Source organism: Bidens hawaiensis, unplaced genomic scaffold (genome assembly GCF_021521415.1).
Source record: "Bidens hawaiensis isolate Kalapana, Puna unplaced genomic scaffold, B.hawaiensis_p1.1 tig00017568_1, whole genome shotgun sequence".
NCBI lineage: Eukaryota > Viridiplantae > Streptophyta > Magnoliopsida > Asterales > Asteraceae > Bidens > Bidens hawaiensis.
In genome coordinates, this window is record NW_027492656.1 from 385723 (window position 1) to 399739 (window position 14017).

A 14017-nucleotide genomic window follows, 5' to 3' on the forward strand; every position below is an offset into this window, starting at 1 on the left:
ATTCCCTATCTCCAAACTCCATCTCTAAATTTTGGTGTAATGATAAAAGAAGCCTTCAAATTTAGAGTGTTGTCACAATACTCCATTTCCAACTACTCTTCTATAAATGTATATTAGAAATCAATTTATATTGAAAATGACAATAAGACAAAATAGTTAGGAATTAAGATTATAAATGAAAGAAAGATAAAAAAGAATATAGATATGGTAATGGAGAATGGGTTGAGGAATGTTATTAGAAAATGATATATAAATTAAATAAATTATGTTTTTTAGTTAAATTTTAAAGATGGAGATAGAGAACCTATTGGGAATGCTCTTAGAACATTCACATCCAATCTTCTATCTTTAATCCATAATTACATTATAAATCACAACATTTTCTCTCTTATTTTCAATTAAACAATACTTTTTTATACCTTCATCAATATATTTTCTATCTCCTTCATTTACAACCACTTTCAATAAATATTAAAAAAGTTTATAAGGTGCTACGTGAACTTTACAAATATCCAGAAAAATCGTTACATTTTCTCCCCATTCCACTCACAACACCCTAAACCACTTTTTAAATCATAAAAACCTTTCTATCAAAATTTGATGGATTGAATGAGAATGCTCTTAGTGAGAAACGGTAGTTTTCTGGTAGCTCTACACTTAATTCCCAGGGAAGGTCAAAACACTCTTGGCCCGACTGTAACCAGAGATAGTTTAGCATCGTTTATCTTGTTCATGAACCAAAAAATACCATTGTATTTTGTGAATTAATCTAAATATAGATCAAAATTGTGTATAGCGTACGTCTAAATTAGGTCTTGACCAAATGTCGAACTTGGGAATGTTTGTCATTGCATATATTCCACGATTACACGACAAAACATATAAGATGCAAGGACATACACGAGGCTAATCGAAGCAAAAAATAAAATAAAAAATACAAGTGTATGGGTTCAAAAGCCACTCAACCCAACTAATGTGAATCTTACTGTTTCTATCGGCATACCACAACATGTAAAAAAAATTAATAATGAGTGACAATAAATAGTTTCCTTTACAAAACAATGTCTTTGTTGTCAACAAATTTTTAGAGAGATGAGATGACCATGAATCCCATACTTGTTGAAATCTTCGATGGGTGAAGTAAACATCGATGAAGTGAGTTTCATGGTTGACTTACCAACATATCAACGAACTTGAACGGTTTAAGGTTACATTGATATGTAGGCAAGTTGCCTTTCCAATTACTTGTTCCATATTTTTCGTTTACTTCTTTTCTAAACGAAAAAGACAAATAAAATAAAGGGTGTGTATGTAATAAAACAAAACTATGAGGGAAACACATGCATCATCTACCATTCTCAAGGGACCTATAAGTAAATGAGAAAATATTGATCCTTTTATATATAACACAAACCGAACTACATCTGGATAATGGGTAAGCGAGCAATAAGCTGCGCCGCTATCCCATTTTGAATCGCAAAGTCTATTCTACTAATATTTTGTTTGTAATATCACTGTCCCTTGGCCACCATGCATTGTACTAGCACCAAACGTACGGAAACGAACCATCAAATAAAAGGTGACCGCCGGGGCATACCCTTTCTTCGGTTTGCGGACGACGTGGTTAGTGAAACAAACGGTTCGAGATTAGAGTCTGGTGTCATTAACCAGTCGTCCGAACTCAATTCCTGCGTCGTTAGAACCTCACACTCGTGTAGGTATCCGGACATTAATCCTTCACTTGTCATAATATGATGAATCTATGCACACAAATAAAAATAAATAAATGAATTTAAAATGGTTGTTTTATAGAATTCAAATTGAGCAAAAAGATGTAAACTTGAACGATCAATTCAAGTTGTCTTAAAAACTTGATACAAGTCCTGATTGTAACAAAACATTTGTATGATTTGTCGCAACAAAAATATTTTTTTAACAGAATCAAGAAATTCAAAATTTGTAACAAAAAAGTTTGTGTTTTTTTTATAAAAAAAATAATTAAGAAATCCAAGATTGTAATAAAAAGTTTTGTATGGTTTTTATTTAAAACAAGAAATTCAAGATTGTAACAAAAATATTTGCATGATTTTTCTTTAAATAAGAAATTAAAGATTGCACATTGTTTCAAGAGTTTAAGGTCTGAAAAATGTGCCACATTAGAAAAAAACATTAATGAAAACACAATTTACTAAAAAATCTTGGAAATCAATTCTAGAAAACAAGAATTGTTTATAAGCATTTTTAATGTTTATACCTCAAGAATTAAATTTACATGTATAGAGTTATTATAATACCTTGCATGAAATTGAGCAGAAGAGACGGATCTTGCAAGCCTCTTTCACAACTTATGCAATTGTTACTTAAATTTCCACAAGCTTTTGTTTGTGGCCTTGATTTCAAGAACACAACTTTTGCTCTATTTGTAGTGTATGCCTAATACAATTCAACCAAAAAAAAAATTTTAAACTAAACAATACTCAAATAATTCAATCCAAAATCAATAAAAAAAATTAAATTAAATTAAATCCAGTTAAAACTCACTTGAACATAAGAACAATCCATTAATTTCTCAGCATCTCCAACCTTGATTACATCATTATACACATATCTCCTTATCTGCAAATCAATTTCAATAAATAAATTTAATAATATTACAAATTCTGTTCATTTCAAATAAAATGATCCAATTACAATAGAGAGGCATGTGAGCAGACAACGAGCTGTATAGATAAAATAATTATTCTTATTATTATGAATATAATTATATAAACATGTATAAAATTTTTAATATTCTAGGAATAGCATCAATATATAACAACAACAGCAACAACAAAAATAATAATAAAAATGAATTAAAACCTATAATAATAATAATAATAATAATAATAATAATAATAATGAATAAATTAAAACCTGTAGCAGACGATGAGAGTTATGAAGATGAAGACAATGATTGCAAATAGCTTCACAACACTCAACACAAAACATGTTCTTTTCATTCTTTTTAGCATCTTCATGAACCAAACAAGAGTTAAAGAATTTTTCAGATAATAAACATTCGAGCCACGTAGGCAATGTTTCTTCTGATTCTACCTGCAAGATTGGTTGAATTCATGAGCAAAATTTCAACTTGAATAATAATAAAATGATTTGGGAAATTAAAAATAATTAAACCCACCATTTTTGTTTTTGAAAAAATTGATGGAATTTGGAATTATATAAATATAAAGAATGAATGTATAGTAGAGTTATGACGTCATGTTGGCCGGAAAGATTTAACGGTGGGTGGTGGGGGTGTATAGGTTAGTGGAGTGCAGTGGTGCTACTATTTGTACGGTGGATTTATATAATTTATAGTAGGTTAATAAATATAAAAAAAAATGATTTTTGATTGAAAACATTTGAAAAAATGATACTTAAACATGATCAAAATTTTGTATCATTTGTAGTATGGGTGGATTCATGGTATGGGAGTGATGATGTATTAATTTATTTACATATATGCACCATTTTATTACCTTTTTTGCGACGAATTTCGATATTGATTTATTCATTAGCTTGGGTGTCGACGAGGGAAATTTTAGGCAGCATAAAAGGATTTGGGTGGACTTGAAGGTTCCAAATATGTAACATTTATTTCTTATGATGGATTTTGATATTGATTTAATCATTAGTTTGGGTGTTGACGCGGGAACTTTTGGCGGCATAAAGGTTTTGAGCGGAATTAAAGTATTTGGTAATTAATTTTAAATAAATTCGATTAGTTATCAATTTTTGGTGTGTTATATTATATCATTGTCCAATAGTTTTGGCCTTTAGGTGTAATAAGTATTCATTCACTAATCTACTTTTTAAGTGTATCTTGTTTTAATACTTTTTTAAGTTTATTTAGTCGTAAATGTGTATTGCTTATAATTAAATAGTTGTGAGTTTAATTTTTATATGAGACATGAGTTAAAATATAGGGAAAAAACCTTGTCCGTTGAAAAAAGAAATTAAACATTTGATTGGTTGATAACTAAAATAAACGGATTTATCATATTGGAAGTGTAATATGTTTTATTATTTTTCTTGTCTTTGTCACAAGTTTTCGAAAGTATAATATTTTGGGTTATAGTGTAGATAACACATAATACTTTAACGTTTCTCTCACGTACATATACATACATTGATTGTGTTTCTGATGAATGAGATGACCCAAAGATGACAACTTTAGTTGATGATATACTCAAAGTTGACCGCATATTTTTTATTTTTGAACGACAAACAAAGAAAGTATATTAATACCTAGCAAGAAGCTAGAAGAGATACAAGCACTAAAGACAAACCACCAACATAAACACCCAAAACAAAAATTACACTTTAAAACGACACCAATCCTCCCAGGTTAGACTCGTCATCTTTCCTCTATTTTTAACCCAAAGAAAGCCCAAGACTTTTATTTCTTGAACTAAACCCGGAAGTTGAATCGGCACTCCACTATGAACAAGATCATTCCTCTTCCTCCACGTACACCACGTCGCAATCAAACAAACCGCTTGAAGAATGTTTGCTTTGGTACTAGATAACCTCAAATATTTATGAACCTCCAACAAATCCCAAAAACTAAATAAGAAAAAGTCAGGCATTTTGCACCATTGTGATATCACACACCATAAAGATTGGGCTAAACCGCAAGAAATAAAGATATGCTCTACCGACTCTTCAAGTTCACCACATACCGGGCATAGATTTGATCGCACCGGTATATTCCTTTTTGCCAATGCAACAAAAGTTGGAAGTCGGTCAAGAACCGCCCGCCACGCCACAAAACTAACCTTCCTAGGAACCAAACGATTCCAATCGAACACGAACTCCGGCTCGGTGTAGACGTTCGCGGCAATCTTTAGTTTAATATCACGGACCGAAAAGCCACCCACTTTATCACCCAACCAAACCACCCGATGGTCCCCTGGTCTCATTCTTATATATTGACATAATTGAAAAAGACCACACAATTTCATCCACCCCTGCAATGTCACGAGACCACTCCCATTTTCCACAAATCCACTCATCAAGCATAAATAACCGATCCTTTGATTTTTCAATAGAAATATAATATAACACACAGGGGAGCCTGCCCAAGCTACCAATCCAACCAGAACCATGTTTTTTTTCCATTGTTAATTTCATTCCAGAAGCCTTTCCTCAAATCAATTCCCAACTCCCACAAAACCAAGTCAATCTTAGCTATGCGGTTCCAAGGACACGGGCTCGTAAGCTTTGATGGACCATGATCTCGACGAATGGTGAACGGCCCAAATCACCTTCCACCACAACCTGCCTTTTTCATTTTTAAACCGCCACCACCATTTCGCTAGCAACGACACATTAACATCTCGTAATCGACCAAGACCAAGACCGCCGTATTCGATAGGAGCCATAATTTTATCCCACGCCACCCAGTTCATTTTCGCCTTTTCTTCCGACCCTCCCCAAAAAAATAACCGTCTTAACCTCTCAAGTTTATCCATGACTCCTTCGGGGACCTTAAACAACGAGAAATAATAGTTTGGCAAAGAGTTAAGAACTGACTTAATTACCATAACGCGACCTCCAAACGATAGTTGCTTTGCTTTCCAACGAGTTAACCGCTTACGAAACAACTCAGCCACGGGACCCCATGCGTTCACTCCGTTCATGTTTCGACCAACCATAAGACCAAGATGAGTAAAGGGAAAGTCACCCACTCTACATCCCAAAACCATTGCCAATTGTGATTTCTCAAAACCATTTACCTCTGTACCAAAAACACAACATTTAGACAAATTTATTCCGAGGCCTGAAACAAGATAGAAACACCTCAAAATTCTGCTTAAATTTAAGGCGTTTAACACGGTCCATTCTCCTATAAAAATTACATCATCCGCGTAATATAAATGGGATAGAACCGGGCCTTCCGATCCACATTTCAACCCACGATATAGCCCCTTGTCTAACGGTCGCTTCCATCGCAATAACAAATAGAAACGGGGATAACGGATCACCCTGCCTTAAGCCCCGAGTACACTGAAATTCCCGTGTCGGAGAACCATTTACCAACACCGAAGCACGACTCGCCGATAAAATTGCAAACACCCATCTTCGCCACCTCCCCGGGAAATTCATTTGCTCCATAACTGAGTCCAAAAATGCCCAGTTTAACGAGTCATATGCCTTTTCAATGTCCACCTTACTAAACAGCCCTCGTTTCTTTGATTTATTTAGCCACGCAAGAGCTTCGTTTAGGATTAACGGGCCGTCAAGAATGCTACGGTTTGCTATAAATGCCGATTGTTCCTCCGAAATCAACCCCCTATCACCCCTTTCAACCTCCTCACCAGAACTTTAGAAACTACCTTATTCATACACCCAACAAGGCTTATAGGACGAAACTCGTTTAGGCCAGTTGGATCCTTCACCTTGGGAATAAGAGCAATAAACGAAGACATACATCCAAAACTGAATGAATTCGCGTCAAATAACTCAACGAACACCTTCTTGAAATCATCCTTTAAATAGTTCCAGAAGCGTTTTAGGAACTTGAAGTTATACCCATCTGGACCCGGCGCCCGATCACTATCACAATCCCACACCGCTTCCTTTATTTCCTCCACCGAGAACGGGGATATCAATGTTCTTGCCTCCACCTCGTTTAGCTCCAACTCTGTATCCGTAAGCGGTCTGGCCTCCCCCTCCAATTCCAATTTCTGTACTATCGCTTTTTTTTTCATGAACTCCTTACAGACCAAGATTCGATCCAATTTGCTATATTCATGAACATACCACCACCCATTTGGTACTCCTCAAGTTCAGACCTTTCTATAAACTCATTAAAAGCATTAGCGTTAGCAGCCACTCTTTCATCCTCCTCGTCATCTCCAATGTCCATTGGACAATCCGAATCTGGGCTTCTAGTCTTCCTAGGCCGCCGTTTTCTAAATCCACAACCCCCACGCTGCATATTAATTGTTTTTCATAAAGGTAACAATAATTCGAAGAAAATTATACTTTTCGTTATTTCCTAGTGATTACGTTCATTTCACTAGCTAAGCTTGAACTTTGCATATAAAGCTCGTAACGAATAGTGCTTACATCACGAGCTCAAGCTTAACCTTGTCCCACCAATTCTTCACAATTAGACCCTAGTGTCAAATGAAGTACACCAAAACTAGATCTTTAGTTCGAGCTTTAAAGCAACAATCTCGCTCTTGTTGAACGTAATTTTCAATCCAAATTCATCGTTTCCATTACGGTGAGTTATATCAATTCGTTTTTGAATCGATACTGCATATACCTAATACAAATCAGTAAAGTGGCATCGTAAATTTGTCAATTGTCGAAGATATACGAAAAACATGTTTAGCATTGTTATAAATTTATTCCACAAACAAAATCATAGCATAGTCTAATCACTTGTGTTACAGGCCAGATGAAACTTGAAAGGAGAGGTGTACAAACTGGGTATTTTGAACCATTTTCTGGTAAGGTCAACAAAACTCAAAACCGGGGTCGGGTAAAAACGTGTTCCGGGTATAGTCAGGTATTTGACCGGGTTTTTTCCGAGTTTCAGGTCGGGTCGGGTTTTTTCCTGGTTCCGGCGAGTCCGGGTCGGATTGGTTCTGGGTGCAGGTCCGAGGGAAACCTAATACCAAATCGTACACACGGGTCAGGTACGGGTAGAAACCGGTTCCAAATATTTTATGCACGTCTACATGGAGGTGGTGAGTGGTGACTGGTGACAGTGAAACAGTTATTCAAGGCTCTCCAACAAAACCAATCGTTTTAGCTCTAATGGGCTGCTTAGGCCCAGATGTATTGTCTGTGATTAAGTCCAATAATCCATTTTATGGCTAATCGGTTGAAGTTTTTTTATTCGGTTTTAAAGTCGGCTGGGCTAAATGTTTGGATGCATCTCAGACCCGTAGCTTAGTGGCCTTTTCGGTATTATAATTAGATGTGTAAAAGAGCCAAGCCGAGCCCGATCTAGTTTTGACTTACGGGGATTCGAGCTAGACCTTGCTCGTTTTTTTTTAAACTCGAGCTCGGCTTTTAAGTTGTTTTTTCAATATCAGCTTCACTTTGTATATTATTTATTAATCAATCTCAGCTTCACTTTGAAATCTTATTTATTTTTATATGTTTCGAGAAAAACCTTAAACGAGTCTAAGTTGAGATCGAGCTCAAGCTCGTTTAGTACCGTAAACAAGGTATAGCTCAGCTCGAGCTCGGGAGTGAAGTGTTACATTAATAGATAGATTTCTAAAAGAGGAAAAACTTGAAAATACACAAGGATAGGTTTGTCGAGCCTCCCGGTCGTGTTATCTGCAAACTCGTTGGACAGGTTTAAAATTTCAAATGCTATTATACTTTAGAAATTAAAATATATAATTTTAATTCAAAACAAATTATGTAAATAGTTTATGTTTTGTACTTATCCACTTGTAAATATTAAGTTAACGTATCATTATCTTGCACCTAAGTTTGATTTGTGGTGGGACGCGGTTGCATTATAAGTCGTTAATTGGTTGTACGATAATGACACTAACGTAATTGATAGGAAATTTAATGATCTTCATTTATTGAGGAAGTGTTTTAAGTATTTATATAAAGTTATTAATCTAAGTTATGTTTATAACTTCAAATCATTATTTTGTATCAAGTGTCGCTCGATTGTAAAAAAAATAAACTATCATTAAGACATATTTATTATTATATCTAAGTGCCAACATAAATTTTGTTCAAAACCAAGCTTGGTCAGTCAGAGAGAAACCTTAACAGGAAGCTCTTACATCAGCGCATTGGGCACCATAGCATCACCTAGTTTCGGAGAATACCCACACAACAATGACCCCCCCCCCCCCCCACAGCTTTACTATTACATTTGTGAACAGTTAAGTAGTCTGTTAAATATGATTAAAACATATTTTACAAAAATTGTAATTCAATTTAACCTTTTTGAAATAAAACACTCTTGGAGATTATAATCATTCAGATACACACTCAAACCACAACTTTTTCCATAAAGGAAAAGACTCTCCAACATATGTTTATAGTTGATTGTTTGTGTTTGTTAAACTCTACCTTTGCAACACCAAACCATAAAGGAAAAGACTCTCCAACTAATGTTTTTTTGGTTCTAAGTACATAATTAATCTCGTATTTATTTGTCTTGGTACGTCTTTAATAACGTGTTTGTTGCGATAGTTTAGTTAAATCAGATATAGTAAATGTGTACGTAATTAATAAGTTTCTGTAGCTTGTAGCAACGTTTTAATTACCATATCCATCAAGCTTAAATCAAAACATGACTTGTAATTAGACCATGCAACTAAACTTGTATAAATTTAGGCATAGATTGGGATATACATTTCCTATAATTTAACTTTTATACAAAATATAGATATAATTTGATAAGTAGTTAAAAAGAAGCTGACAAATTAACACCAGCAAGATTGAGACTTTCTAACAAGACTTAATTCACTCCATCAAATGATATGCACGAAACTGTTTGTGCATGTATAATTACATATATATATTTTTTTATGAATACTTTTAGTGATTTATTTTCTTTTTAAATAACATTTCATTTTAATAAATCAACAGTCATAAAGTAAAGCTTTTGATAATATCTAGTTTTTGAACCTTTTTAGCTAATTTCTGGCACATTATTCTAATGGCTCAAGATATGTATGTATATATATATATATATATATATATATAATTTATAAATTCCTATATCATAATATAGCTAATAAATTAAGATCTATTAATTAATAAAAATTTGAGAGTTATTTTCTGTGATCTGCAAATTCAGTGGACATGACGACATAGATAACGTCGTATTCAATTCGAATGTAACTGCGTAATTGTTCCTCGTTTGAAAGTCAAATATTTTACAATAATAATATAGTTTCTGTTAGCTTTATTTAATTTTGACAAATCCACTAGCTATCATCATCATCATCATCATCGTACTCAGTATATCCCACCAATAGCAATGCTATGGTAGGGTCTGAGGAGGGTAAGATGTAGACAGCCTTACCTCTATCCCATAGGGATAGAGAGGCTGCTTCCGGTGAGACCCCCGGCTCGATAGTAGTTTTGAATCAAGCCTTGGACATAAGACACATAACACTCAATCATCGGGACACCGGCTGATTGGTGCATGTGCCCTTGTCTTTCGGCTATCAACGCCACCACATGATGCCTGATTAACCTTCCGCCACTTTTAACGTTATTTTCACGTGATTAGTAAAATAACGTCAAAATTAGTGCAATTTTACTTTTGCCCACCCAAGGGTTCACACATATATACATTATATGTGCGCACCGCAAGCAGGGCGTAAATCCACTAGCTAGAACATAGTAATATATATTTTCTGTTTGCTTTATATAATCATGCAAAAAGGTTATATTTCGGCACCATTATGACGACTTATGAAATTACGTGCATGGTTCCATTTGATTCACATAAAAAACATTCAAAATAAAACATTTTTTTGAATAGTAACTACAATTTATTATATACGTCCATTGAGCTTTATCTCAAATGTCATTATGAAAGAAGTGAAGGCTTAGCCTTGAGAATGCAAGTTTGAATCCGATCCCAATTAGATTTTATTATAGTGAGCTTTCAGACGATGAATTTTCTCAGAAAAACAGATGGTGAGGTTAAGCTACCTATCGCGGCCTCCGATCGTGTGCGTATAAATTAGCCTATAAACGTTATTAGTTATACAATTTAGTATATGACTGATTAAATTATGAATATATATATATATATATAAAAGAATCGTCAACTTGCATCAAAATATGAACTACAAAGTTCAAAGTCTCTTTTTCATTATTTAACTTTAAAACATATTATAATGGCTTTTGTTATAAATGGTAAGTTGTCATGTCTTGTTTTAGACTTAAACAGTTGATTACATATGAAAGTACCAGGTGATGCACCCCTTAATTGGTTGGATTTCACTGCTATATAAACCAACCTTTGCATGCAAACACTCACAACAACCAAATTAAAACCAACTTTCTAAATAAAAATAATTTTTGTACAAATGACAACCTTTCCATTTTTTGCAACAACCCTACTTTCATATTTGATCCTTCTCCTACTTCCGATCGCGTATGGATCCGGATCATATACGACATATAAACCGGAGGTAGCTTCATGGTGTAGCCAAACACCACACCCAGAGTCATGCAACTACTTCTTAGCCAATAATCATTATTCCGGTCCAATTAAACACAAATCCGACTTCATTAAGGCGTTATTAAAAGTGACCATCGATAGGGCGTGCCACGCTGAGTCAAACACTCGTGGGCTAGGCCTAAAATGTCGTAACAAGCTTGAAAAAGCCGCATGGGAAGACTGCATTGAACTTTATGAAAGCACTATTCAAAGGCTCAACATGACTGTTGACCCTCGTAAACCGTGTAACCAATATGAAATGCAAACCTGGCTCAGCACAGCTCTTACAAACCTAGAGACGTGCCGAGCCGGGTTCCAAGAGCTAGGTGTTGGTGGCTACATGTTGCCACTAATGAATAATAATGTGTCTTCTTTAATTAGCAATACACTAGCAATGAACAAAGGAAGTTCTCCACCTCAAAGTAACCAAATAGGGTTCCCTACATGGGTTAAGCCAGGCGATCGCAAACTCTTGCAATCTTCGAACCCTGCAGCTCAGGCTAATGTTGTGGTGGCTCAAGATGGCTCGGGTAATTATAAAACCGTGGGAGAAGCTGTAGCCGTTGCCGGGAAAAGGTCCGGTAAAGGTAGGTTTGTGATATATGTGAAGGCAGGTACTTACAAGGAGAATGTTTGAAATTGGTAGAAAGTTGAAGAACATAATGCTAGTTGGAGATGGTATAGGAAAAACAATAATAACCGGTAGCAAAAGTGTTGGAGGAGGTGTTACAACTTTCAAATCAGCCACTGTTGGTAAGTAAAATCAATAATAACTCAAATTATATTTCTTTTAATAACATGCATGTCACTACTCAATGATAAAACTTTGTGCTAACTAATAGATAAGATAAAAGGGAAAATATCAAAATGTAGATCCCTCAAGGTCAAGAAAATATCCATGAAAATATCCATTTAATCAGTTTTTTCTCATAATGTCCACCGTCAAATCTTCAATCATATCGATCAACACATTTTTTAATTATTAGTCGACAAGATTTTTAACCAACCAGATTTTACTACTTGTTCAAAAAATCTCATTAAAAAACGAGAAAAATCCTGTCAGGAAGCCAAAAAAAATGTCGTTAGAAGACGAGATAAATCTGGTTTTGTGATGAAAAACTAAGTTTTGTGATGCGTGGGAGGAATCATGTTGGTTTAAAAATACTTTGACCTATGATTAAAAAGTGTGAGAGTGGATAATATTAAGTGTAGACATTATGAAAAAAAAAGAAAAAAAAAACTTGTTAAAATAGACATTTTGTTTCCTTTAACTATTTAAATAGACATTTTGGTTATTTTCACTAAAATTAATCTCATAAGTTATATTTTTTTACCAACTAAATCTATCAAAATAACCATGTTTCTAAGATGTTTAGTACTTGTGGGATATCAATGAACTACCTTTTCTTCCAACACAAGTCATGTGATTAATGTCACGTTGACCTTCAACATGCATTTGTCTAAAAAAATAATTATAAGAAAAGTAATATTGTCACAAGGGGAAAATTATATATTACTATTCATATTGTAAACTAAAAATGAATATGTTATAACTATTATATCTTTCTTTCATGAACTCAGCTGTCGAGGGAGACGGATTCATCGGTCGTGGTATCACCTTTAGAAACACCGCCGGACCGCAAAACCACCAGGCGGTGGCACTCCGAAGCGGCTCAGATATCTCGGTGTTCTACCAATGCAGCTTCGAAGGCTACCAAGACACACTTTATGTCCACTCCAATAGACAGTTTTATAAAGAATGTAACATATATGGCACGGTCGATTTTATTTTTGGCAACGCAGCAGCAGTGTTTCAAAATTGCAACATTTATGCACGTAACCCGCCTAACAAGACCAACACGGTGACTGCACAAGGTCGGACCGATCCAAATCAGAACACGGGAATCTCAATCCAACATTGTCGTGTCTTGGCAGCATCAGACCTCACGGGGTCCGCTAAGACATATCTTGGTAGGCCCTGGCAACAATATTCAAGGACTGTGTTTCTCAACACATTCCTTGATAGTCTAGTGGACCCCGCTGGTTGGTTGCCTTGGAGAGGGAACTTTGCGCTTAATACATTGTATTATGGGGAGTACATGAACACGGGACCAGGTTCATCAACCGCAAAACGGGTTAGCTGGAAGGGGTACCGTGTGATCACTAGCGCTACCGAGGCGGCAAAGTTCACTGTTGGAAACTTCATTGCTGGTGGTTCGTGGTTGCCTGCTACCAATGTACCCTTCACTTCTGGCCTTTAATTCACTAAATATATAGGTGTTGTGTTTTGAATTTTATTATTTGTTACATTTGTTTTGTAAAATAATTAGTGTGATTCTTTATGGATTAATAAATAAAGGGTGAAAATTATAGTATGTATAATAAAATCATTTAATTTGTTTTACTTCAAAAACTATTAGTTTTGTATTATGTTTAGGGATGTAATTTTTAATCGCAACTCGAAATTCGACCCGAATAACTATTAACTCGAACGCGAAAGTACCCGATGACCGTCGTTTTAGTCAATCAAAAACCTAATTAAACTACCTAGATAGGATAAGTAGGGTATCGTATCCACCAGGAGTATGTGGTCAATGTAATTCGTGTACAGATTAACTATTATGAAGTAACTGGTTTTTAGTGCTGATCACACAAGCAATAGTTTAAATTAAGAGAACTAAGCAACGAACAAGTAAACGAGTATTAAGCGATTAACAAAGCAAACCACACCCGGGAATTCAAGTAAGCAACCAAACAGTATCTCATGTAACCTAACAGATTGATTATCAACGATTAATTGAA

At 34.8% G+C, this 14017-nt stretch overlaps 2 pseudogenes across 1 annotated transcript; one reads left to right on the forward strand and one right to left on the reverse strand.

Moving 5' to 3' along the window:
- Positions 1 to 1534: 1534 nt before the first annotated feature.
- On the reverse strand, positions 1535 to 4961 carry LOC143554230 (protein RGF1 INDUCIBLE TRANSCRIPTION FACTOR 1-like; annotated as a pseudogene).
- A 6120-nt stretch (positions 4962 to 11081) lies between these two features.
- Positions 11082 to 13538, forward strand: LOC143554242 (pectinesterase 2-like; annotated as a pseudogene). Its single transcript, XR_013138976.1, has 2 exons — positions 11082 to 11968; positions 12797 to 13538. The product of XR_013138976.1 is annotated as a pectinesterase 2-like (transcript).
- Positions 13539 to 14017: the final 479 nt, after the last annotated feature.